This window comes from Pristiophorus japonicus, chromosome 14 (genome assembly GCF_044704955.1).
Source record: "Pristiophorus japonicus isolate sPriJap1 chromosome 14, sPriJap1.hap1, whole genome shotgun sequence".
Classification (NCBI taxonomy): Eukaryota; Metazoa; Chordata; class Chondrichthyes; family Pristiophoridae; genus Pristiophorus; species Pristiophorus japonicus.
The window spans coordinates 91,480,427-91,505,763 of NC_091990.1; positions in this window are offsets into that span (position 1 = coordinate 91,480,427).

A 25,337-nucleotide genomic window follows, 5' to 3' on the forward strand; every position below is an offset into this window, starting at 1 on the left:
AAAGGTAGCGCCCAAATCTCAAAACGGCCGCCGGGAACAAACCGCTGGCGTGTACCGCCGAGAAAATCACTTAAAGCTGCTTAAACAGGGTGGTAGGCGAGTACGCTGCAAAAAAAGGTAAGTTAAAGGTTCTTCATTCTTTTTTAATTGTAAAATGGCGATTAGCTTTAAAACTGTCTAGGGAATGTTTTTTAACCCCACCGCAGTCTCAGAATAAATGTTTAAAATAATTGTAAGAACCGCCCGTTTCACTTAGTTTCCCCTTTAACCGCCGAGAAACCGCTGATAATATTGGTGCAAGATCCGATTCCTCTCCGGGCAATTATTTTTAACTTAATTATGGAAATTTTCACCAGCATTACTTGCAAAACATTAGCATTTTTTCTGGGCGAGCAATCGGGCGTTGAGGGGCTCTCGGGAAGGTCTAGCCCCAGGAGAGGGTATTTCATTCCCTAAACAGAGAGAAGCAGGAGGAGCTGAATGTGGCTTTGCCAGGATTGTGGGCTTCCCCATGGTGCAGGGAGCCATCGATTGCACACACCTGGCTTTGCGGGCTCTACGACCGCAACCACAAAGGATACCACTCAATTAATGTGCAGTTGGTGTGCGGCCATGCCCAGCCCATCATGCTGGTGAATGTCTGTTATCCTGGCAGCAGTCAGGATGCCTTCATCCTGCGCCAGAATGGTGTGCCAGGAATATTGCAACTATCACATCAAACCCGAGGGTGGCTGCTCGGCGACAGGGGCTATCCGCTCCACACCTGGCTGATGACTCCCCTCCGCAACCCCTCCACTCGTGACCAGCAATCATACAATGAAAGCAGAGTCATCCCCCACGGATCCATTGCCACTCCCCCGGGCCAGTGCCTCAGCAATCCTACTAATCTTCTGGAGTACAGACTGCTGGACTGCTGTGACACCCTGCAACTTCCTTTCAACACTGGTAAACCCAGCCATGATGACAGCAGCCTATGCTTGCATAGCAGCAAGCTGAGCTTGCATGACTTCAGTCTGAGCTTCCATTTAAGCACTCAGATATTAGGTGGCTTCTGCTTGTACTACAATGGAAGCTGAGTCTTTGGCCATCACACGCAACGTGGTACTTGAGTCCACAAGTGCGTTAATGGATCTGCCCACCCCTTCCGTACTCAAAAGGATGGGCTCCAAGCTCTGCCCAAAACTCTGTGCAAGGTTGGAGCTTGGCTCCTCCATGCTTCTTAACATTGCACTCAGGCTTTCTGGCCGGCCTGCCAATGTACCAAGCAATTCATTGTGCATACCCATCCATCCATTCTTCTGTATGCCGCCCCATCAAAGTCCTCATCTGCAATACAACTCAAGTGCGACCACGCCCTCCAGGGAGCAGACACCTGAATTACTTTTCCCCCCTGCCCTGAAGGCCACTTATGCCCGGTGTCTCACGATGTGCAGAACCTGCATCTATCCTATTCACTAAAGTACACGGAGCGTAGGTATCTGAGCTGGTGGCTGGGAGTGTCAGATCAAGTGACAGTGTTTCTTCTTCTTCTCCATCATCCTCCTCTCCCTCTTCATGTTGACCCACTGGCTGGGCACGCAGGATTTCTTGGGTGTCTGAAATGAGAAAGGCACAAGGGTAGGGTTATGGTGAGGGGAGTGTGTGGTGAAAGCAAGAAGTGCACGCTTACACCATCTGTAGCTTGTAAATCAGAAGTGATTGTGGGATGAGGGGAAAGTGCAATGTGAGGAGGATTACATTTGAGGATATCGGCATCTTCTATTTCAGTCCCGTCGCTAGCCATGGACTCAGTGATGCACCTGCCAAGAATGGCCAGAACTGTCCCCTCCAAGGGGGTGAAGTCATGCAGGCAAGCTTGTCCCTCATCGGTTAGAGTCTGCTGGTGCTGGTTATGCACCACCTCTTCCTGTTTGAGAAGTGTGCCAGTGAATGTGGTGTAATGTGTTTGGGTGATGTGCCTGTCATGGATGAATAGCTGACAATGTGTTCCAGTGAGATGTGGTTGTGAGGGTGCAGCAGTGATAGAAACATAGAAACATAGAAAATAGGTGCAGGAGCAGGCCATTCAGCCCTTCTAGCCTGCACCGCCATTCAATGAGTTCATGGCTGAACATGAAACTTCAGTACCCCCTTCCTGCTTTCTCGCCATAACCCTTGATCCCCCGAGTAGTAAGGACTTCATCTAACTCCCTTTTGAATATATTTAGTGAATTGGCCTCAACTACTTTCTGTGGTAGAGAATTCCACAGGTTCACCACTCTCTGGGTGAAGAAGTTTCTCCTCATCTCGGTCCTAAATGGCTTACCCCTTATCCTCAGACTGTGACCCCTGGTTCTGGACTTCCCCAACATTGGGAACATTCTTTCTGCATCTAACCTGTCTAAACCCGTCAGAATTTTAAACGTTTCTATGAGGTCCCCTCTCATTCTTCTGAACTCCAGTGAATACAAGCCCAATTGATCCAATCTTTCTTGATAGGTCAGTCCCGCCATCCCGGGAATCAGTCTGGTGAACCTTCGCTGCACTCCCTCAATAGCAAGAATGTCCTTCCTCAAGTTAGGAGACCAAAACTGTACACAATACTCCAGGTGTGGCCTCACCAAGGCCCTGTACAACTGTAGCAACACCTCCCTGCCCCTGTATTCAAATCCCCTCGCTATGAAGGCCAACATGCCATTTGCTTTCTTAACCGCCTGCTGTACCTGCATGCCAACCTTCAATGACTGATGTACCATGACACCCAGGTCTCGTTGCACCTTCCCTTTTCCTAATCTGTCACCATTCAGATAATAGTCTGTCTCTCTGTTTTTACCACCAAAGTGGATAACCTCACATTTATCCACATTATACTTCATCTGCCATGCATTTGCCCACTCACCTAACCTATCCAAGTCACTCTGCAGCCTAATAGCATCCTCCTCGCAGCTCACACTGCCACCCAACTTAGTATCATCCGCAAATTTGGAGATACTGCATTTAATCCCCTCGTCTAAATCATTAATGTACAATGTAAACAGCTGGGGCCCCAGCACAGAACCTTGCGGCACTCCACTAGTCACTGCCTGCCATTCTGAAAAGTACCCGTTTACTCCTACTCTTTGCTTCCTGTCTGACAACCAGTTCTCAATCCACGTCAGCACACTACCCCCAATCCCATGTGCTTTAACTTTGCACATTAATCTCTTGTGTGGGACCTTGTCGAAAGCCTTCTGAAAGTCCAAATATACCACATCAACTGGTTCTCCTTTGTCCACTTTACTGGAAACATCCTCAAAAAATTCCAGAAGATTTGTCAAGCATGATTTCCCTTTCACAAATCCATGCTGACTTGGACCTATCATGTCACCATTTTCCAGATGCACTGCTATGACATCCTTAATAATTGATTCCATCATTTTACCCACTACTGAGGTCAGGCTGACCGGTCTATAATTCCCTGTTTTCTCTCTCCCTCCTTTTTTAAAAAGTGGGGTTACATTGGCTACCCTCCACTCCATAGGAACTGATCCAGAGTCAATGGAATGTTGGAAAATGACTGTCAATGCATCCGCTATTTCCAAGGCCACCTCCTTAAGTACTCTAGGATGCAGGCCATCAGGCCCTGGGGATTTATCTGCCTTCAATCCCATCAATTTCCCCAACACAATTTCCCGACTAATAAAGATTTCCCTCAGTTCCTCTTCCTTACTAGACCCTCTGACCCCTTTTATATCCGGAAGGTTGTTTGTATCCTCCTTAGTGAATACCGAACCAAAGTACTTGTTCAATTGATCCGCCATTTCTTTGTTCCCCGTTATGACTTCCCCTGATTCTGACTGCAGGGGACCTATGTTTGTCTTCACCAACCTTTTTCTCTTTACATACCTATAGAAACTTTTGCAATCCGCCTTAATGTTCCCTGCAAGCTTCTTCTCGTACTCCATTTTCCCTGTCCTAATCAAACCCTTTGTCCTCCTCTGCTGAGTTCTAAATTTCTCCCAGTCCCCAGGTTCGCTGCTATTTCTGGCCAATTTGTATGCCACTTCCTTGGCTTTAATACTATCCCTGATTTCCCTAGATAGCCACGGTTGAGCCACCTTCCCCTTTTTATTTTTACGCCAGACAGGAATGTACAATTGTTGTACTTCATCCATGCGGTCTCTAAATGTCTGCCATTGCCCATCCACAGTCAACCCCCTAAGTATCATTCGCCAATCTATCCTAGCCAATTCTCGCCTCATACCTTCAAAGTTACCCTTCTTTAAGTTCTGGACCATGGTCTCTGAATTTACTGTTTCATTCTCCATCCTAATGCAGAATTCCACCATATTATGGTCACTCTTCCCCAAGGGGCCTCGCACAATGAGATTGCTAATTAATCCTCTCTCATTACACAACACCCAGTCTAAGATGGCCTCCCCCCTAGTTGGTTCCTCAACATATTGGTCTAGAAAACCATCCCTTATGCACTCCAGGAAATCCTCCTCCACCGTATTGCTTCCAGTTTGGCTAGCCCAATCTATGTGCATATTAAAGTCACCCATTATAACTGCTACACCTTTATTGCATGCACCCCTAATTTCCTGTTTGATGCCCTCCCCAACATCCCTATTACTGTTTGGAGGTCTGTACACAACTCCTACTAACGTTTTTTGCCCTTTGGTGTTCTGCAGCTCTACCCATATAGATTCCACATCATCCAAGCTAATGTCTTTCCTAACTATTGCATTAATCTCCTCTTTAACCAGCAATGCTACCCCACCTCCTTTTCCTTTTATTCTATCCTTCCTGAATGTTGAATACCCCTGAATGTTGAGTTCCCAGCCCTGATCATCCTGGAGCCACGTCTCCGTAATCCCAATCACATCATATTTGTTAACATCTATTTGCACAATTAATTCATCCACCTTATTGCGGATACTCCTTGCATTAAGGCACAAAGCCTTCAGGCTTGTTTTATTAACACCCTTTGTCCTTTTAGAATTTTGCTGTACAGTGGCCCTTTTTGTTCTTTGCCTTGGGTTTCTCTGCCCTACACTTTTCCTCATCTCCTTTCTGTCTTTTGCTTTTGGCTCCTTTTTGTTTCCCTCTGTCTCCCTGCATTGGTTCCCATCCCCCTGCCATATTAGTTTAAATCCTCCCCAACAGCACTAGCAAACACTCCCCCGAGGACATTGGTTCCAGTCCTGCCCAGGTGCAGACCGTCCGGTTTGTACTGGTCCCACCTCCCCCAGAACCGGTCCCAATGCCCCAGGAATTTGAATCCCTCCCTGCTGCACCACTGCTCAAGCCACGTATTCATCTGCGCTATCCTGCGATTCCTACTCTGACTATCACGTGGCACTGGTAGCAATCCCGAGATTACTACTTTTGAGGTCCTACTTTTTAATTTAGCTCCTAGCTCCTTAAATTCGTTTCGTAGGACCTCATCCCTTTTTTTGCCTATGTCGTTGGTACCAATGTGCACCACGACAACTGGCTGTTCTCCCTCCCATTTCAGAATGTCCTGCACCCGCTCCGAGACATCCTTGACCCTTGCACCAGGGAGGCAACATACCATCCTGGAGTCTCGGTTGCGGCCGCAGAAACGCCTATCTATTCCCCTCACAATTGAATCCCCTATCACTATCGCTCTCCCACTCTTTTTCTTGCCCTCCTGTGCAGCAGAGCCAGCCACGGTGCCATGAACTTGGCTGCTGCTGCCCTCCCCTGATGAGTCATTCCCCTCAACAGTACCCAAAGCGGTGTATCTGTTTTGCAGGGGGATGACCGCAGGGGACCCCTGCACTACCTTCCTTGCTCTACTCTTCCTGCTGGTCTTCCATTCCCTATCTGGCTGTGGACCCTTTCCCTGCGGTAAGACCAACTCACTACACGTGATACTCACGTCATTCTCAGCATCGTGGATGCTCCAGAGTGAATCCACCCTCAGCTCCAATTCCGTAACGCGGACCGTCAGGAGCTGGAGGCGGATACACTTCCCGCACACATAGTCGTCAGGGACACCGGAAGCGTCCCTGAGTTCCCACATGGTACAGGAGGAGCATAACACCCGACCGAGCTCTCCTGCCATGACTTAACCCTTAGATACACTTAAACTGGTAATAACAATGTTAAAAGTTACTGACCAATATAAGAAGAAAAAGAAAAACTACTCACCAATCACCAGCCAATCACTTACCCCCTAGGCTGTGTGCAGGTGAGGTGAAGTTATGAATGTGAGGTATGGTTTGGTAGCGATTGCTGATATGTGAGTGATGGGGATGTGGTGCATTGAATAATGTGTGAGGCTTACAGTGCAGATGGTAGGATATGGCATTTGAAGAACAATTCACTGACCGTGACCACTTGTCTGAGGTCACTAAACTTCTTTCAGTACGAGAACCACGTCCTAGGGGCGACATTGCTAGCAGTGACTGCCTCGGCGATCAAGTCCCGCATCTTTCTTACTGTGCTTGTGGAGGGCTTCCTGACCCCCTGTGAGTGGAGGACCTCTCTTTGCGTGTTCACCCCCTGCACAAAGGCCTCAACTGCTATGTCCAAGAACCTGGGTGCCCTTTCCCTGGATTGTTGGGCCATTTTGGTTTGTACTGAAGCCGTTTTAAAATTTTTGATAACCAGAAGGCCTTTAAGATGTGAAGACTGCCTTTAAGAGGTGCAGCTAGATTTAAATAAAGCTAGCCTCTCGTGAACTTCAGCCCCGTGTTAGCGCACAGCCACTCAGCAGCACCCTCAGCGCTGGGCTGTGCACTGCTATCATTTTAATTAGCAGGCAGCACAAAGTTTACATGGTACCTGAAATGCTTTGAACGGGGAGCGGGCAGATCACCCGTCGCAATCCCCGCGCCCGTTTTCGGAAGCTATCAAATTTAGCCCTCCCCCTTATGTATTATATATTTGAGAATAGAGCAGAGGATATTCAAATTTATGGCTGATACTAAGCTAGGAAGCAGAGTGAGTTGTGAAGTAGCAGAAAATTTGAATAAGATATAGATTAAATCAGTGGGCAGAACAATGTCAGATATAGGTTTACACAACAATGTGTGAGCTTTTTGGATGTAAAAATGGTGGATGGGGGCACACGACAAATGGGGAAGCACTGGGGAGCGGAGGAGGAAAGAAACAGAAGTCATTAAAAGCTAACTGATGGATGCAGAAAGATATCAATAAGCCTCAGGGGATGCAGGACTTCATCACAAGAAGGTATGGACTATAAAATCAAGGCAGTACTACTGCAGCTATACAGAGCATTCATTTGATCCGATGTGTTGAGTTTCAGATGCCATACCTTAGGAAGCTGCCTTGAAAAAAGTCAAATGACAATTCATCAAGGTTACACTGGGATGAAGGGTTTTATTCCCCGGATAATGCATGAATAGGCTGAGGCTTCTCCTTTTTTTTCATTTTGACATTACTTCTGCAACAGTCTCACAGAATCTGTCAATGAGTTGAGTAAAGATATATATATTAAATGTCAATCACATGTCTACCTTATTCTCTCAAAGCGGAAATGCACTCTCAGCACATCTTCCCTCTCTTGAGCGAATGAAACATACATAAACATAGAAACATAGAAAAAAGGTGCAGGAGTAGGTCATTCGGCCCTTCGAGCCCGCACCACCATTGAATAAGATCATGGCTGATCATTCCCCGAGTACCCCATTCCTGCTTTCTCTCCATACCCCTTGATCCCTTTAGCCGTAAGGGCCATATCTAACTCCCTCTTGAATATATCCGATGAACTGGCATCAACAACTCTCTGCGGCAGGGAATTCCACAGGTTAACAACTCTCTGAGTGAAGAAGTTTCTCCGCATCTCAGTCCTAAATGGCCTACCCCTTATCCTAAGACTGTGTCCCCTGGTTCTGGACTTCCCCAACATCGGGAACATTCTTCCCGCATCTAACCTGTCCGGTCCCGTCAGAATCTTATACGTTTCGATGAGATCCCTCTCATGCTTCTAAACTCCAGTGTATAAAGGCCCACTTGATCCAGTCTCTCCTCATATGTCAGTCCAGCCATTTCTGGAATCAGTCTGAAGAACCTTCGCTGCACTCCCTCAATAGCAAGAACGTCTTCCTCAGATTAGGAGACCAAAACTGAACATAATATTCCAGGTGAGACCTCACCAAGGCCTTGTACAACTGCAGTAAGACCTCCCTGCTCCTATACTCAAATCCCCTAGCTATGAAGGCCAACATACCATTTGCCTTCTTCACCGCCTGCTGTACCTGCATGCCAACTTTCAATGACAGATGAACCATGACACCCAGGTCTCGTTGCACCTCCCCTTTTCCTAATCTGCCGCCATTCAGATAATATTCTGCCTTCCTGTTTTTGCCCCAAAAGTGGATAACCTCACATTTATCCACATTATACTGCATCTGCCATGCATTTGCCCACTCACCTAACCTGTCCAAATCACCCTGCAGCCTCTTAGCATCCTCCTCACAGCTCACACCGCCACCCAGTTTAGTGTCATCTGCAAACTTGGAGATATTACACTCAATTCCTTCATCCAAATCATTAATGTATATTGTAAGGAGCTGGGATCCCAGCACTGAGCCCTGCGGCACTCCACTAGTCACTGCCTCCCATTTCAAAAGGACCCGTTTATCCCGACTCTCTGCTTCCTGTCTGCCAACAAATTCTCTATCCACGCCAGTATATTACCCCCAATACCATGTGCTTTGATTTTGCACAACAATCTCTTATGTGGGACCTTGTCAAAGGCCTTTTGAAAGTCCAAATACACCACATCCACTAGTTCTCCCTTGTCCACTCTACTAGTTACATCCTCAAAAAATTCCAGAAGATTTGTCAAGCATGATTTCCCTTTCATAAATCCATGCTGACTTGGACCGATCCTGTCACTGCTTTCCAAATGCGCTGCTATTTCATCCTTAATAATTGATTCCAACATTTTCCCCACTACTGATGTCAGGCTAACCGGTCTATAATTACTCATTTTCTCTCTCCCTCCTTTTTTAACATTAGCTACCCTCCAGTCCATTGGAACTGATCCAGAGTCGATAGAATGTTGGAAAATGATCACCAATGCATCCACTATTTCTAGGGCCACTTCCTTAAGTACTCTGGGATGCAGACAATCAGGCCCCGGGATATTTCAGCCTTCAATCCCATCAATTTCCCCAACACAATTTCCCGCCTAATAAGGATATCCTTCAGTTCCTCCTTCTCACTAGATCCTCGGTTCTCTAGTACATCCGGAAGGTTATTTGTGCCTTTCTTCGTGAAGACAGAACCAAAGTATTTGTTCAATTGGTCTGCCATTTCTTAGTTCCCAATTATAAATTCACCTGAGTCCGACTTCACATATCTATAGAAGCTTTTGCAGTCAGTTTTTATGTTCCCGGCAAGCTTCCTCTCGTACTCTATTTCCCCCCTCCTAATTAAACCCTTTGTCCTCCTCTGCTGAATTCTAAATTTCTCCCAGTCCTCAGGTTTGCTGCTTTTTCTGGCCAATTTATATGCTTCTTCCTTGGATCCAACAGTATCCTTAATTTCCCTTGTGAGCCATGGTTGAGCCACCTTCCCTGTTTTATTTTTACTCCAGACAGGGATGTACAATTAAGATCCTAACTGGCCTTCAGGATACACTACCCTCGGTCCAAGATCAAAGGGATTATTCTTCCCTTGGAGTAAATTGCTATTAATAATCGCATTCCTCTCTCTGTAACACATTTGTGTTCTCAGAATTGTGCCAATGGAAGTTATTTGTTCAGTCTTGAATATTTTGTTATCACATGGAGTGGATCCTTGACGAGGAAGCAGCATTTCAACAATAGGATCTTCAAGCTCAGATTTTTCTGCTGCTTACTGTAACCCATTTTTACCCTGCAAATCTTGATCTGACCTATTCTCCTTTGAAGCGGGAATCAAATATTGCTTGTTGAAGAAATACATGCAAAACTTGTTAAATTTTCCTGTCTGAATATTTGATTACAGTTTTGCTCATTTATTTTGGCTTTAGATTTTTATCCAGTGTAGGAACTGTTGGTTTCTTTTGTTTTCCTATAATTAACTGTATTGAGCTATCACCTGTAGCTGTCATCTTCTGCCAAGGTCAGTCCAGTGATGGGATTATGATAGGTTATTTCATTTGATTTGGATCATTAGTCTGGCAGAATTCACATGAAGACACTTCTACCTGAATGTTTTAAGGCCTGGCCATCACACAGATACACTTGTTCTTTCCTCTCACTTTGTCCTTCCTTGATGTTCCTCACGGACTCTGTCAAGAACCTTGCTCCTCCTTATAACAGTGAAATATAATTCCATTTCTTTACACTAGCGAGCAGTCATTACTGAAATTTCTCCTCAAAGTATAATTTTTCTCTCTGTTCATCAAGTTTGGTTATACTTAGGCCACTCATCTTTAGTAAAACTGACACCTGAAGTTTTCTGACTGCACTTTTTACTTTCTCTTATAAGTACTGCTATGTGCTCTGACATTGTCCTGCAGGTCTTGCCTGCATCAACACGGGTTTCTACATCTCTGTACCTGATGCAAGTGTATCTCGAATTGGATACTGCAGAATGTATCAGCCACAATTAACTCTTTGCCTTGAACACAATTTGCTTTTACAATTAAAAAGTAAATTCACCAATCCTGCACCCTCAGTGAGAATCTGTGCTCGAAGGGAGAACATGTCGGAGATAATGCACTGCATCATTGTGGTACTGACTCTCCTGTGCACACTCCTTTCAAGCATAGCTCCCCGCTAGGAATGTGGAATCAATAATTTTACCTTTAAAGATCATAAGATGCATCAAATACTATTGACATCTAAGCAGTTTTTTGTCGAAGCCTTGACTGTTGATTAGTAGTACACTACTAAGAGTCTGTGGTCTTTGAATAATATTAGGAAAATGTCAGACGAAACATCTAATAAGGAAAATATAGCTGCCCAGACTGTTTGGCAATATCCTCCAGTGTAGGAAGAATGACTCTTTCCTGCTGTCATGTATCTTACATTATTATATATAACTGTATCCTAACATGCTATACATGACCATAATAAGATATGACCTGTAACCACCAGCATACCTTACCACCAGAGGTGCACTTGCAAGACACAGGTATATAAGGACAGGTCTCAGGCAAGTGCAGCATTCCAGAGCTGTGAAATAAAGGTGCAGGTCCAGAGTGACCTTGACTTCACTACATGCCTCTGTACTGAGGGGACAGGACTTTACAGTGGCGACAAGTTACGGGATTACAGAATCCACAGAATGGAGAACAACGGATCAGACGAAAAGTGCAATGCGGGAGACAATTGGGAGGACTTTATAGAAAGGCCCCAGCAAAGCTTTGTAACCAAAGACTGGTTAGGCGACGATAAGGCAGACAAGAGAAGAGCCCATCTCTTGACCAGCTGTGGCTCGAAAACATACGCTTTAATGAAGGATCTGTTGGCACCCGAGAAACCAGCAAGCAAGTCGTTTGAAGAATTGAGCACGCTGGTAAGAGACCACCTGAAGCCAGCGAGCAGCCTATACATGGCCAGACACAGGTTCTACAACTACAGACGCTGTGTGGGCCAGAGCAGACCCGACTTCGTGGCGGAACTTCGGAGGTTGGCGAGTTTATGTGAGTTCTCCGATGAACTGAGGAGAGAAATGCTGAGAGACTTTTTCATTGAAGGAATAGGCCACGCAGGCATATTCCAAAAGCTCATAGAGACCAAGAACCTAGCCTTAGAGGTAGCAGCACTGGTTGCACAGACATTCTTGGTAGGGGAAGAAGAAACGAGGTTGATTTACAATGCAGGTACGACAACGAACAAAATATCGGAACAAGAAGTTCACAGCACTAAACAAGCTGCTACCCCCACACACAGACAAAACCGGGAGAACAGGCTCTCGACAGCTGGCAGAAGCCATCAGGGGCCACAGGAACGGCCATTCACACCTCATCAACCCACAATGTGAGCAATCAACTACAAACTGAGAGAAGCTCAAGAGAGATCAGCCAGACGCAGCTCATTCTTTGGGAATACTTTAAACAATTGAACAGGTCTGTGCTGGAGGTGTGGGGTGGGCACTCATCAAGAGGATGTCGATTTCAGCAGGCTGTTTGCAGAAATTGTGAATATACAGGGCATTTGGCCCGCATGTGCAAAAAAACGGCAGCTCAGCTGGTATACGAATCGGATGGGTCGGAAAGCGGACCAGAAGATGGTGGGGACAGTACCCGGGACACCGATGTATAGCGGGTCAACACGATCAATGGCCGCTGCTCCTACAACAGGACACCTCCTACTCAACGGGATATCTGTCAACATGGAGCTGGATATGGGAGCGAGTCAATCTCTCATGGGCGCTCAACAATTTGAACAACTGTGGCCACATAAAAGAGACAGACCAAAACTCACAAGGGTCGTCACCACACTAAGGACCTATACCAAAGAAATCGTACCAGTCCTCGGCAGCGCCATGCTCTCTGTCACACACAAAGGGACAGTGAACCGACTTCCCCTGTGGATTGTCCCCGGAGACCCCCCCAGCACTGCTGGAGAGAAGCTGGCTGGCAAAACTAAACTGGAAATGGGATGATGTCCATGCCATGTCATTAGAGGAACGGACCTCCTGCTCAACAGTTATAAAGCGATTTGAACATCTCTTTCAGCCAGGTGTGGGCACTTTCAAAGGGGCCAAAGTCAAAATCTACATCACACAGGATGCTAGACCAGTCCATCACAAGGCCAGAGCTGTACCCTATGTGATGAGGGAAAAGATTGAACACGAACTCGACAGGCTTCTGCGGGAAGGCATTATATCACCTATGGAATTTAGCGACTGGGCAAGTCCCATCGTCCCAGTCATGAAGCCTGATGGATCCGTATGAATCTGTGGGGACTACAAATCTACCATAAACAGAGTCTCCCTACAGGACCAGTACCCGCTGCCCAGAGCGGAGGACTTATTTGCCACATTGGCTGGAGGTAAACTATTTTCAAAACTAGACCTCACATCTGCGTATATGACGCAAGAATTGACCGAGGAATCCAAGCTACTCACCACCATCAACACACATCGAGGCCTTTTCATGTACAATCGATGCCCATTCGGCATCAGGTCAGCAGCTGCCATATTCCAGCGCAACTTGAGAGTCTGCTCAAGTCCATCCCGGGGACAGTTGTATTTCAAGACGACATACTTATCACGGGCAGGGACACCGACTCCCATCTCCGTAATTTGGAGGAAGTACGAAAGCGGTTGGATCGGGTAGGCCTACGAGTCAAGAAATCCAAGTGCCTGTTTCTCGCACCCGAGGTTGAATTTTTGGGCAGAAGGATTGCCGCTGATGGAATCCGTCCAACAGAGTCCAAAACAAAAGCAATTCACCTGGCACCCAGGCCCCGGAATGTCTCAGAACTGCGCGCCTTTCTCAGGCTACTCAATTACTTTGGGAACTTTATGCAGAACTTAAGCACGCTGCTGGAGCCTCTCCACATGCTACTCAGGAAGGGGTGCGATTGGTTTTGGGGGGACGCCCAGGAACGCGCCTTCAATAAGGCACGCAACTTTCTGTGTTCCAACAGTGTTTTGACTTTCTTTGACCCAGGTAAAAAGCTAGTTCTCACATGCGATGCGTCAGCGTATGGGGTCGAGTGCGTTTTGCAACATGTCAATAGTGTGGGCAAATTACAACCCATAGCTTATGCCTCCAGGTCACTTTCGCGGGCGGAGCGCGGGTACGGAATAGTCGAGAAGGAGGTGCTCGCGTGCGTGTACGGTGTCAAAAAGAAGCACCAATACCTTTTCGGGGCCAAGTTCGCGTTAGAAACCGGCCATAAGCCCCTCACGTCCCTCCTATCCGAGAGCAAGGCAATAAACGCCAACGCCTCAGCGCGAATTCAATGCTCGGCACTCATGCTGACGTCCTACGACTACACAATAAGGCACAGACCAGGCACAGACAACTGTGCCGACACGCTCAGCAGGCTACCCCTGGCGACCATGGAAGGGTCTGACAAACAGGACTGTGAGATAATCATGGCAATCAATGCCTTTGAGTCCACAGGTTCGCCCATGACGGCTCGCCAAATCAGAGCCTGGACAGCCAGCGACCCCACGTTATCCTTAGTAAAAAGATGTGTCCTAACCGGTGACTGCGCAGAGGCTTGCGATGCCTGCCCCGAGGAATTAAAACCCTTTCACAGGCGCATGCATGAGCTATCACTACAAGCAGACTGCCTGATGTGGGGCAGCCGAGTAGTCATGCCTCTGCAAGGCAGAGAGGCATTTATCCGGGAGCTCCACCGCGAGCACCCGGGGATCGTTCTCATGAAGGCCATAGCCAGATCCCACGTCTGGTGGCCTGGTATTGATGCGGACTTGGAGCTCTGCTTCCGAAGGTGCACCATTTGTGCCCAACTCAGCAATGCCCCCAGGGAGGCTCCACTGAGCCCCTGGCCCTGGCCTACCAAACCGTGGTCGCGGGTGCATGTAGACTATACGGGCCCATTCATGGGCAAAATGTTCCTCGTAGTTGTAGATGCATTTTCAAAGTGGATCGAATGCACCATTTTAAACTCGAGCACAACCTCCACCACTGTGGAGAGCCTCACAACCATGTTTGCAACGCACGGAATCCCTGACATATTGGTCAGTGACAATGGTCCATGCTTCAGCAGCGCAGAATTCCAAGACTTTATAATTGACCACGGCATAAATCACGTCAAGGCGGCACCGTTCAAGCCGGCCTCCAACGGCCAGGCGGAGAGAGCAGTGCAAATCATTAAACAAGGCATGCTTAAAATCCAAGGTCCCACGCTGCAGGGTCGCCTGTCACGACTGTTGCTGGCATACAGATCTCGTCCGCACTCACTGACTGGGATCCCCCCGTGCAACTGTTGATGAAAAGGACTTTAAAAACAAGGCTCTCATTAATCCTCCCAGACATGCATGAAATCGTTGAGGCAAAGCGCCGTAAGCTGACTGAGTACCATGACAAAAATTCGAGGGGGAGATGGAATGAGATAGGGGACAAAGTGTTTGTACTAAACTATGGCAGGGGTCCCAAATGGCTTGCAGGGACAGTAATGGGCAAGGAAGGACACAGGCTACTGGTAGTACAAATGGACAATGGCAGAACCTGCCAGAGGCATGTAGACCAGGTCAAAAGCAGATTTACCAACAACACTGCGGAACCAGAGGCAGACTACAATGTGGAACTCGCACCACACCTGGTGGACAGACAGAGGGAACAACCTGAGGAAAGGGCAATCCTAACAGACAGCCCAGGCGAGTCAACAACAATCACACCACTCGAAACAGACAGCCCAGGGCGAGATACCAGCAACCACACCCAAAGAAAAACAGACACCAAGGAAAACAACTGAACCACAACTCAGACGCTCCACGCGAGAGTGTAGATCATCTGAGAGACTGAACCTATAAAGACAATAAGACCTTGGGGGAGGGTGATGTCATATATCTTACATTATTATATATAACTATATCCTAACATGCTATACATGACTTTAATAAGATATGACCTGTAACCACCAGCATACCTTACCACCAGGGGTGCACTTGCAAGAGACAGGTATATAAGGACAGGTCTCAGGCAAGTGCAGCATTCCAGAGCTGTGAAATAAAGGTGCAGGTCCAGAGTGACCTTTACTTCACTACATGCCTCGTGTGAATCTGTACTGAGGGGACAGGACTTTACACCTGTCACATTTATGCCATCAATCAATGTAATACTGAGTGAGTGCTGCATTGTCAGGACCACTATCTTCCAAATGAGATGCTAAATTGAGGCCCAGTTCGGGTGCATGAAAAGGATCCCATTCTTTGGTGTGTCAGCCAACATTTGTTCTTCGACCAACATCGTCAAAACAAATTAGTTGGCCATTAATCTCATTACTGTCTGGGATCTTGCTAAAGCTACACTGTTTTTTTTTTTCCCAGCAGACTGCTGTGATTAATGCCATCGACAGTCTCTTGAGAATTAAAATCTTAGGCCTCAATAAATTACGGAATATTAGCCTAAAAATTACTGAGTACAATATCAGCTTGCAAACACTTAATGGATTTGCACCACTTTAATGACTATTTTATCAGAAATAAAATGATTAACCTCTGTTAACATAGTGGACAAGAACATCATGCACACACGTTAAGCATTTCTACATTATCATGCATATTCATTTGTAGGATATTATTGCAAAAATAAATTACTGAACTCAGTAGAGCAGACACTCAGCAGATGTGCTAATGTTTTGTTTTGAATTGTTACAGTAAGTGATGCTGTGAGTTGAATATATAGTCATAGAATCATAGAACGATACAGCCAGGATATGATTAGGGAAGAAGGTGGCAGATGGAGTATAATGTGGGTAAGTGTGAAATTATCCACTTTGTTAGAAAGAATGAAAAAACAGATTATTTAAAAGGTGAGAGACAAGTAATTGTTGAGATTCAATGGAATTTCAATGTCCTTGTACAGAAATCACAAAGTTAATATGCAAGTACAGCAAGCAATTCGGAAGGCAACTGGTATGTTAGCCTTTATTACAAGGCCTTGCACCATCATTTACTCATTCCAGCCTTCCACCCTATCACTCTGTTCTTTGCTCCCCTCCCCCACATTTGCTTAAAATCTGTTACATTTCCAACTTTTTCCAGTTCTGACAAAAGATCATCAACCTGAAACGTTAACTCTGTTTTTCTCGCCACAGATGCTGCCTGATCTGCTGAGTATTTCCAGCATTTTCTGTTTTTATTTACTACAAGGGGATTGGAGTGTAAGAGTAAGGAAGTCTTGCTGCAATTATATAGGGCTTTGGTGAGACCACACCAGGAGTACTGTGTACGGTTGTGGTCTCCTTACCTAAGGAAGGATATATTTGCCTTAGAGGGGGTGCAACAAAGGTTCACTAGATTGATTCCTGGGATAAAAGGGCTGTCCTAGGAGGAGAGAGTGAGTAGAATGGGCTTATATTCTCTGGCTTTTGACAAGGTCCCACACAAGAGATTAGTGTGCAAAAATTAAGGCACATGGTATTAGGGGTAATGTATTGACGTGGATAGAGAAATGGTTGGCAGGCAGGAAGCAAAGAGTGGGAATAAACGGGTCCTTTTCAGAATGGCAGGCAGTGACTAATGGGGTGCCGCAGGGTTCAGTGCTGGGATCCCAGCTATTTACAATATACATGAATGATTTAGACGAAGGAATTGAATGTAATATTTCCAAGTTTGCAGATGACACTAAGCTGGGTGGTGGTGCAAACTGCGAGGAGGATGCTAGGAGGCTGCAGGGGGATTTGGACAGGTTAGGTGAATGGGCAAATGTATGGCAGATGCAGTATAATGTGGATAAGTGTGAGGTTTGGTTGCAAAAACAGGAAGGCAGATTATTATCTGAATGGTGACAAATTAGGAAAAGGGGAGGTGCAACGAGACCTGGGTGTCATGGTACATCAGTCATTGAAAGTTGGCATGCAGGTACAGCAGGCAGTAAAGAAGGCAAATGGCATGCTGGCCTTCATAGCGAGCGGATTTGAGTATAGGAGCAGGGAGGTCTTACAGGGCCTTGGTGAGACCACACCTTGAGTATTGTGTGCAATTTTGGTCTCCTAATCTGAGGAAGGACATTCTTGCTATTGAGGGAGTGCAGCAAAGGTTCACCAGACTGATTCCCGGGATGGCAGGACTGACATATGAAAAAAGACTGGATTAATTAGGCTTATAGTCAATGGAATTTAGAAGAATGAGAGGGGATCTCATAGAAACATATAAAATTCTGACGGGATTGGACAGGTTCGATGCAGGAAGAATGTTCCCGATGTTGGGGAAGTCCAGAAACAGGGGTCACAGTCTAAGGATAAGGGGTAAGCCATTTAGGACCGAGATGAGGAGAAACTTCTTCACTCAGAGAATTGTGAACCTGTGGAATTCTCTGCCACAGAAAGTTGTTGAGGCCAGTTTGTTAGATATTTTCAAAAGGGAGTTCGATGTGGCCCTTATGGCTAAAGGGATAAAGGGGTATGGAGAGAAAGCAGGAAAGGGGTACTGAAGTTGCATGATCATATTGAATGGCTCGAAGGGCAGAATGCCCTACTCCTGCACATACTTTCTATATTTCTATGAGTTTAGAAGAATGAGAGGTGATCTCATTGAAACGTATAAAATTCTTAGAGGCTGTTTTCCCTGGCTAGGGAGTCAGAACTATGGTTTATAGTCTCAGGATAAGGGGTCGGCCATTGAGGACTGAGATGTGAAGAAATTTCTTAATTCAGAGGGTTGTGAATCTTTGGAATTCTCTGCCCAAAGGCTGTGGATGCTCAGTCGATGAGTATATTTAAGACTGAGATTGATACATTTTGGGCACTAAGGGAATCAAGGGATGGGGGTTAGGGCGGGAAAGTAGAGTTGATAAAGAAGTTCAGCACTGATCTTATTGAATGGCGGGGCGGGCTCGATGGGCTACATGGCCTACTCCTACTTCTATTTATGTTCTTATATATGCACAGAAGGAGGTTGTTCGGCCTATCATACCTGTGCCGGCTCTTTGGTGGAGCTATCCAATTAATCCCATTCCCCAGCTCTTTCCCCATAGCCCTGTAATTTTTTTCCCTTCAAGTATTTTTACAGTTCTCTTTTGAACTTCCTCCACTCTTTCAGGCAGTGCACTCCGCATCGCAACAACTTGCTGTGTAGAAAAATGTTCCCTCATGTCGCTTCTGGTCCAGAAATCAAGCAGAAATCAAGCGCAGGCAGCGGAAAGAGCTTGCAGCAAACCAGTCCCACCCACCCCTTCCCTCAGCGACTGTCTGTCCTACCTGTGACAGGGACTGTGGCTCTCATATTGGACTGTTCAGCCACCTAAGAACTCATTTTAAGAGTGGAAGCAAGTCTTCCTCGATTCCGAGGGACTGCCTATGATGATGATGATGATGGTCCATAAAGACCATGGGTATTATTCACCTTTGAGAGCAAGGTATACAAAATACATTCGGTTGTCCTGCACGTATTGCAACCTGGATGTTCTACGAGCAGGTGGGTGCTGATCTGTACCTCAACTCCATTTACTTGCCTTTTCTCCATAACCCTTGATATCCTTAGCTAACAAAAAACCTATCATTCTCCGTCTTGAAAGCTCCAATTGTCCTAGCAATGGTATGAGCTTGTTTCATTAATTTTAATTCCTCAGGCACTTTCGAAAGTAATGTGATTGTAACTTAGTGCAATGTATTCATGCCGTAAGGGGCAGCATCATCCTTAAGCACATTAGTGACAGGCTGACATTTCAGCAGCCAATATTACTGAATACAACTGTTAATCTCTTTTCTCTGTATCATTTTGTATGCTGTTCCTCTGCCTAGCAGCTCAACTAACATATGATCCACCGATGACAAAAATTCAAAACGTGTACTCTCCTCATTTGTCTATAGTTTGCACCATGAATTGTCCCTTGTGATCCATTTTCCCTCTTGATCATTGTGATATAACCGTTGACACTAACTGGTGGGTTATGGTACAAATGGTGTGACTTAATAATAATATTTATACTGGAATCCATTTTAAAATACACAGTCCTGCTATTTATCTCTAGATCTGTCTTGTAAGTCAACAAAGTCAACTCTGGACTGTTGTGTTTCATCATCATAGGCAGTCCTTCGAACAAGGATGACTTGCTTCCACGAGTCCCCTGCGGTCATCCCCCTCCAAAAGACATACACCACCTTGGGTGCTGTTGAGGAAGATGGCTCACCAGGGGAGGGCAGCAGCAGCCAAGTTCATGGCACCATGGGTGGCTCTGCTGCACAGGAGGGGAGGGAAAAGAGTGGGAGAGCTATAGTAGTAGGGGATTCTATTGTAAGGGGAATAGATAGATGTTTCTGCGGCTGCAATCGAGACTCCAGAATGGTATGTTGCTTCCCTGGTGCAAGGGTCAAGGATGTCTCGGAGCGGCTGCAGGACATTTTGGAGGGGGAGGGTGAACAGTCAGTTGTCGTGGTGCATATAGGTACCAACGATATAGATAAAAAACGGGATGAGGTCCTACAAGCTGCATTTAGGGAGCGAGGAGTTAAATTAAAAAGCAGGACCTCAAAGGTAGTAATCTCAGGATTGCTACCAGTGCCACATGCTAGTCAGAGTAGAAATAGCAGGATAGGTAAGATGAATATGTGGCTTGAGGAGTGGTGCAGGAGGGAGAGATTCAAATTCCTGGGATATTGGAACCGGTTCTGGGGGAGGTGGGACCAGTACAAACCAGACGGTGTGCGCCTGGGCAGGACCGGAACCAATGTCCTCGGGGGAATGTTTGCTAGTGCTGTTGGGGAGGGGTTAAACGAATATGGCAGGGGGATGGGAACCTATGCAGGGAGACAGAGAGAAATAAAATGGGGGCAGAAGCAAAAGATAGAAAGAAGTAAAGTAAAAGTGGAGGGCAGAGAAACCCAAGGCAAACATCAAAAAGGGCCACATTACAGTAAAACTCTAAAGGGGCAAAGTGTGTTAAAAAGACAAGCTTGAAGGCTCTGCGCCTCAATGCGAAGAGTATTCGTAATAAGGTGGACGAATTAATTGCGTAGGCAGCTATTAACGAATATGATATAATTGGGATTACAGAGACATGGTTCCAGGGTGACCACAGCTGGGAACTCAACATCCAGGAAGGATAGACAGAAAGGAAAAGGAGGTGGGTAGCATTGCTGGTTAAAGAGGAAATTGACACAATAGTAAGGAAGGACATTAACTTGGATGATGTGGAATTGGTATGGGTAGAGCTGCGGAATACCACAGAGCAGAAAATGCTAGTGAGAGTTGTGTACAGACCACCAAACAGTAGTAGTGAGGTTGGGGACAGCATCAAACAAGAAATTAGGGATGCGTGCAATAAAGGTACAGCAGTTATCATGGGCGACTTTAATCTACATATAGATTGGGATAACCAAACTGGTAACAATACGCTGGAGGAAGATTTCCTGGAGTGGATTAGGGATGGTTTTCTAGACCAATATATCGAGGAATCAACTAGAGGGCTAGCCATCATAGACTGTGTGATGTGTAATGAGAAAGGACTAATCAGCAATCTTGTTGTGCGAGGCCCCTTGGGGAAGAGTAACCATAATATGGTACAATTCTTTATTAAGATGGAGAGTGACACAGTTAATTCAGAGACTAGGGTCCTGAACTTAAGGAAAGGTAATTTTGATGGTATAAAACGTGAATTGGCTAGAATAGCCTGGCGAATGATACTTAAAGGGTTGACAGTGGATAGGCAATGGCAAACATTTAAAGATCACATGGATGAACTTCAACAATTGTACATCCCTGTCTGGAGTAAAAATAAAATGGGGAAGGTGGCTCAACCATGGCTAACAAGGGAAATTAGGGATATTGTTAAATCCAAGGAAGAAGCAAGTAAATTGGCCAGAAAAAGCAGCAAACCTGAGGACTGGGAGAAATTTAGAATTCAGAAAAGGAGGTCAAAGGGTTTAATTAGGAGGGGGAAAATAGAGTATGAGAGGAAGCTTGCAGGGAACATAAAAACTGACTGCAAAAGCTTCTATTGATATGTGAAGAGAAAAAGATTAGTGAAGACAAACGTAAGTCCCTTGCAGAATCAGGTGAATTTATAATGGGGAACAAAGAAATGGTATACCAATTGAACAAATACTTTGGTTTTGTCTTCACGAAGGAAGACACAAATAACCTTCCGGAAATACGAGGGGACCGAAGGTCTAACGAGAAGGAGGAACTGAAGGAAATCCTTATTAGGCGGGAAATTGTGCTTGGGAAATTGATGGGATTGAAAGCTGATAAATCCCTAGGGCCCGATAGTCTGCATCCCAGAGTACTTAAGGAAGTGGTCCTAGAAATAGTGAATGCATTGGTGGTCATTTTCCAACAGTCTATCAACTCTGGATCTGTTCCTATGGACTGGAGGGTAGCTAATGTAACAATTCTAAAAAAGGAGGGAGAGAGAAAACGGGGAATTATAGACCAGTTAGCCTGACATCACTAGTGGGGAAAATGTTGGAAATCAATTATTAAAGTTGAAATAGCAGCGCATTTGGAAAGCAGTGACAGGATCGGTCCAAGTCAGCATGGATTTATGAAAGGGAAATCATGCTTGACAAATCTTCTGGAATTTTTTGAGGATGTAACTAGTAGAGTGCATGAGGGAGAAGCAGTGGATGTGATGTATTTGGACTTTCAAAAGGCTTTTGACAAGGTCCCACGCAAGAGATTAGTGTGCAAAATTAAAGCACATGGTATTGTGGGTAATGTATTGACGTGGATAGAGAACTGGTTGGCAGACAGGAAGCAGAGAGTCGGGATAAACGGGTCATTTTCAGAATGGCAGGTAGTGACTAGTGGCGTGCCACAGGGCTCAGTGTTGGGACCCCAGCTATTTACAATAGACATCAATAATTTAGATGAAGGAATTGAGTGTAATATTTCCAAGTTTGCAGATGACACTAAGCTGGGTGGTGGTGTGAGTTGTCAGGAAGATGTTAAGAGGCTGCAGGGTGACTTGGACAGGTTAGGTGAGTGGGCAAATGCTTGGCAGATGCAGTATAATGTGGATAAATGTGAGGTTATCCACTTTGGTGGCAAAAACATGAAGACAGAATATTATCTGAATGGTGCCAGATTAGGAAAAGGGGAGGTGCAACGAGACCTGGGTGTCATAGTACATCAGTCATTGAAAGTTGGCATGCAGGTACAGCAGGCGGTGAAGAAGGCAAATGGCATGTTGGCCTTCATAGCTAGGGGATTTGAGTATAGGAGCAGGGAGGTCTTACTGCAGTTGCACAGGGCCTCGGTGAGGCCTCACCTGGAATATTGTGTTCAGTTTTGGTCTCCTGATCTGCGGAAGGATGTTCTTGCTGTTGAGGGAGTGTAGCAAAGCTTCACCAGACTGATTCCCGGGATGGCAGGACTGACATATGAGGAGAGACTGGATCGACTGGGCCTGTATTCACTGGAGTTTCGAAGAATGAGAAGGGATCTCATAGAAACATATAAGATTCTGACGGGATTGGACAGGTTAGATGCAGAAAGAATGTTCCCGGTATTGGGGAAGTGCAAACCAGGGATCACAGTCTAAGCGTAATGAGTAAGCCATTTAGGACCGAGATGAGGAGAAACTTCTTCATTCAGAAAGTTGTTAACCTGTGGAATTCTCTACCACTGAGAGTTGCTGATGCCAGTTCGTTAGACATATTCAAGAGGGAGTTAGATATGGCCCATACGGCTAAAAGGATCCAAGTGGTATGGAGAGAAAGCAGGAAAGGGGTACTGAGGTGAATGATCAGCCATGATCGTATTGAATGATGGTGCAGGCTCGAAGGGCCAAATGGCTTACTCCTGCACCTATTTTCTATGTTTCTATGTTTCACAGGTGTTTCGATGAAGGACCCGATGTTCCAGTCCTGAACTCCAATTGAGGTGGCGGAAGATGCCTGTGCGTGAATTTTTTTTAACGTGTGGTGACCATTGCACACCAGCCACCACAGAGCTAGGTCTTGGTCCAGTGGCAAGGATTAACCAAGATGACTGGAGATCTGCTCTGTTGCATGGACCTAGCGCACACACATATCGCAGTGTGGGCTGGCCCGTGCTGGCTCTGGGCCCCGTACGCTCATCTGTTGCACCTCCGCCACGATCTCTCGCCGCTCCTTCACCATAGCCTCAGATAGATGCTAGGGAGAGTGATGAGTCAGTGGCTAGGGAATGCATAAACACCATAAAGCAATGCTACAATGCCCAAGCCATTCCTTTCACACTCATCAGCATTGTGGGGGTACCGTTATGTCTCACCATTCACTGCAACTCACTAAGCCATTTCTAAAGGTGCACACACGTCAGTCCAATGCAAAGTGTTCAACATAAAGATTTCAATGTTTGACAGCACATTAATAGAAACTTCACATGAACGTTGACTAAAACACACAAGTGTCTACCCTTGTTGTTAGTTGGTATGATTGCACTAGCATGAGGGTGAGTGTCAGGAGTGGCTTGTGAGATGAGGAAGTGATAATATAGATAAAGAGGGATGGGTGGAGGTGCAAGGTCAGTTGGTGAGAGTAAGGATGTGCAGGAATAGGGTAGGGAAGGCAGAGTGATGGGGATGTGATGAGTGGCACAGCAGGATGAGGTTGAGTGTGGCTTTGCAGTAACGTTTCATGATCTACAGAGATCATTGAAAGGCTTACAGCCAGGTCCTCCTGATGACATCCCTGCTTGCGTCCTCCTTTGTAATATGCAGTCAAGCTGCCTTAATCTCCTGGCGAGGTCTCTTCCACCCATTGGAAGGGAAAGGAACCTCCCTGCGTGCCGTGACTCCCTCCATAAGCTTACGAAGGGAGTCATGGGAGAGCCGGCATGCAGCCGTGCATCTCTGTGCAATTCTTGTCAGTGTTTGCAGCACCTCAATGCAGTAGAACACTGACAGCACAACTGTCAAAATGAATGTGGACATGGTCCCTTTAAGGAAACTGGCTGATGACGCGTCATCAAATGACTTCATCAGACCCCCCGCTTCCTTCAATTGACTGGAAACCTCGCTGGGCGGGCTTAATAAGCCCAATAAGGGGAGAATCATTTTGGAAAGCGGGCTGGAGCCAGCAGCAAGGCCGGGACCCGCCAAGGTTGAAAAACCAGCCCCAAGGGGGAGACTTTCACCTTCATTTTCAGCGGTTTTCTCAGCGGTGCAGCTGTTTACAGGAGAGAAACCGCCCGGCAAAAGTTTCCCCCTTACTTTTTGAATGGTACCGCCCACATCTCGAAACGCCTGCTGAGTGCCGATGTGTACCGCTGAGAAAATCGCCAGGGGGTAAGTTTGGCCTCAACAGAAGCCCATCCAGATCGCCGAGGGAACCGCCCTGTAAAAGCTGCTTAAACTGGGCGGTAGGTGAGTACTCTGCAAAGAAAGGTAAGTTAAAGGTTCTTTATATTTTTTTTTTTAATTGTAAAACGGCGATCAGCTTTAAAACTGTCTTGGGAATGTTTTTTAACTTTTATTTTTAGTGAAATTTTTTTAAAGTTTTCCCCCCTCCCGAGGCCCAACCGCAGCCTTGGAGTAAATTTTTAAAAACATTTTAAGAACCTCCCGTTTCACCTAGTTTCGTCTTTAACCGCCAAGAAACCGGCGAGAATATTGGTGCAAGATCCTTTTTCTCGGCAGGCGATTATTTTTAACTTAATTATGGAAATTCAGTGACTTGAGCATAAGATCTAGGCTGATATTTCAGTGCAATACTGAGGGAGTGCGGCACTGTCGGAGGTGTCATCTTTTGGTTGCAACATTAAACCGAGGTCCTATCTGCCCTCTTAGGTGGACAATAAAGATCCCTCGACACTAT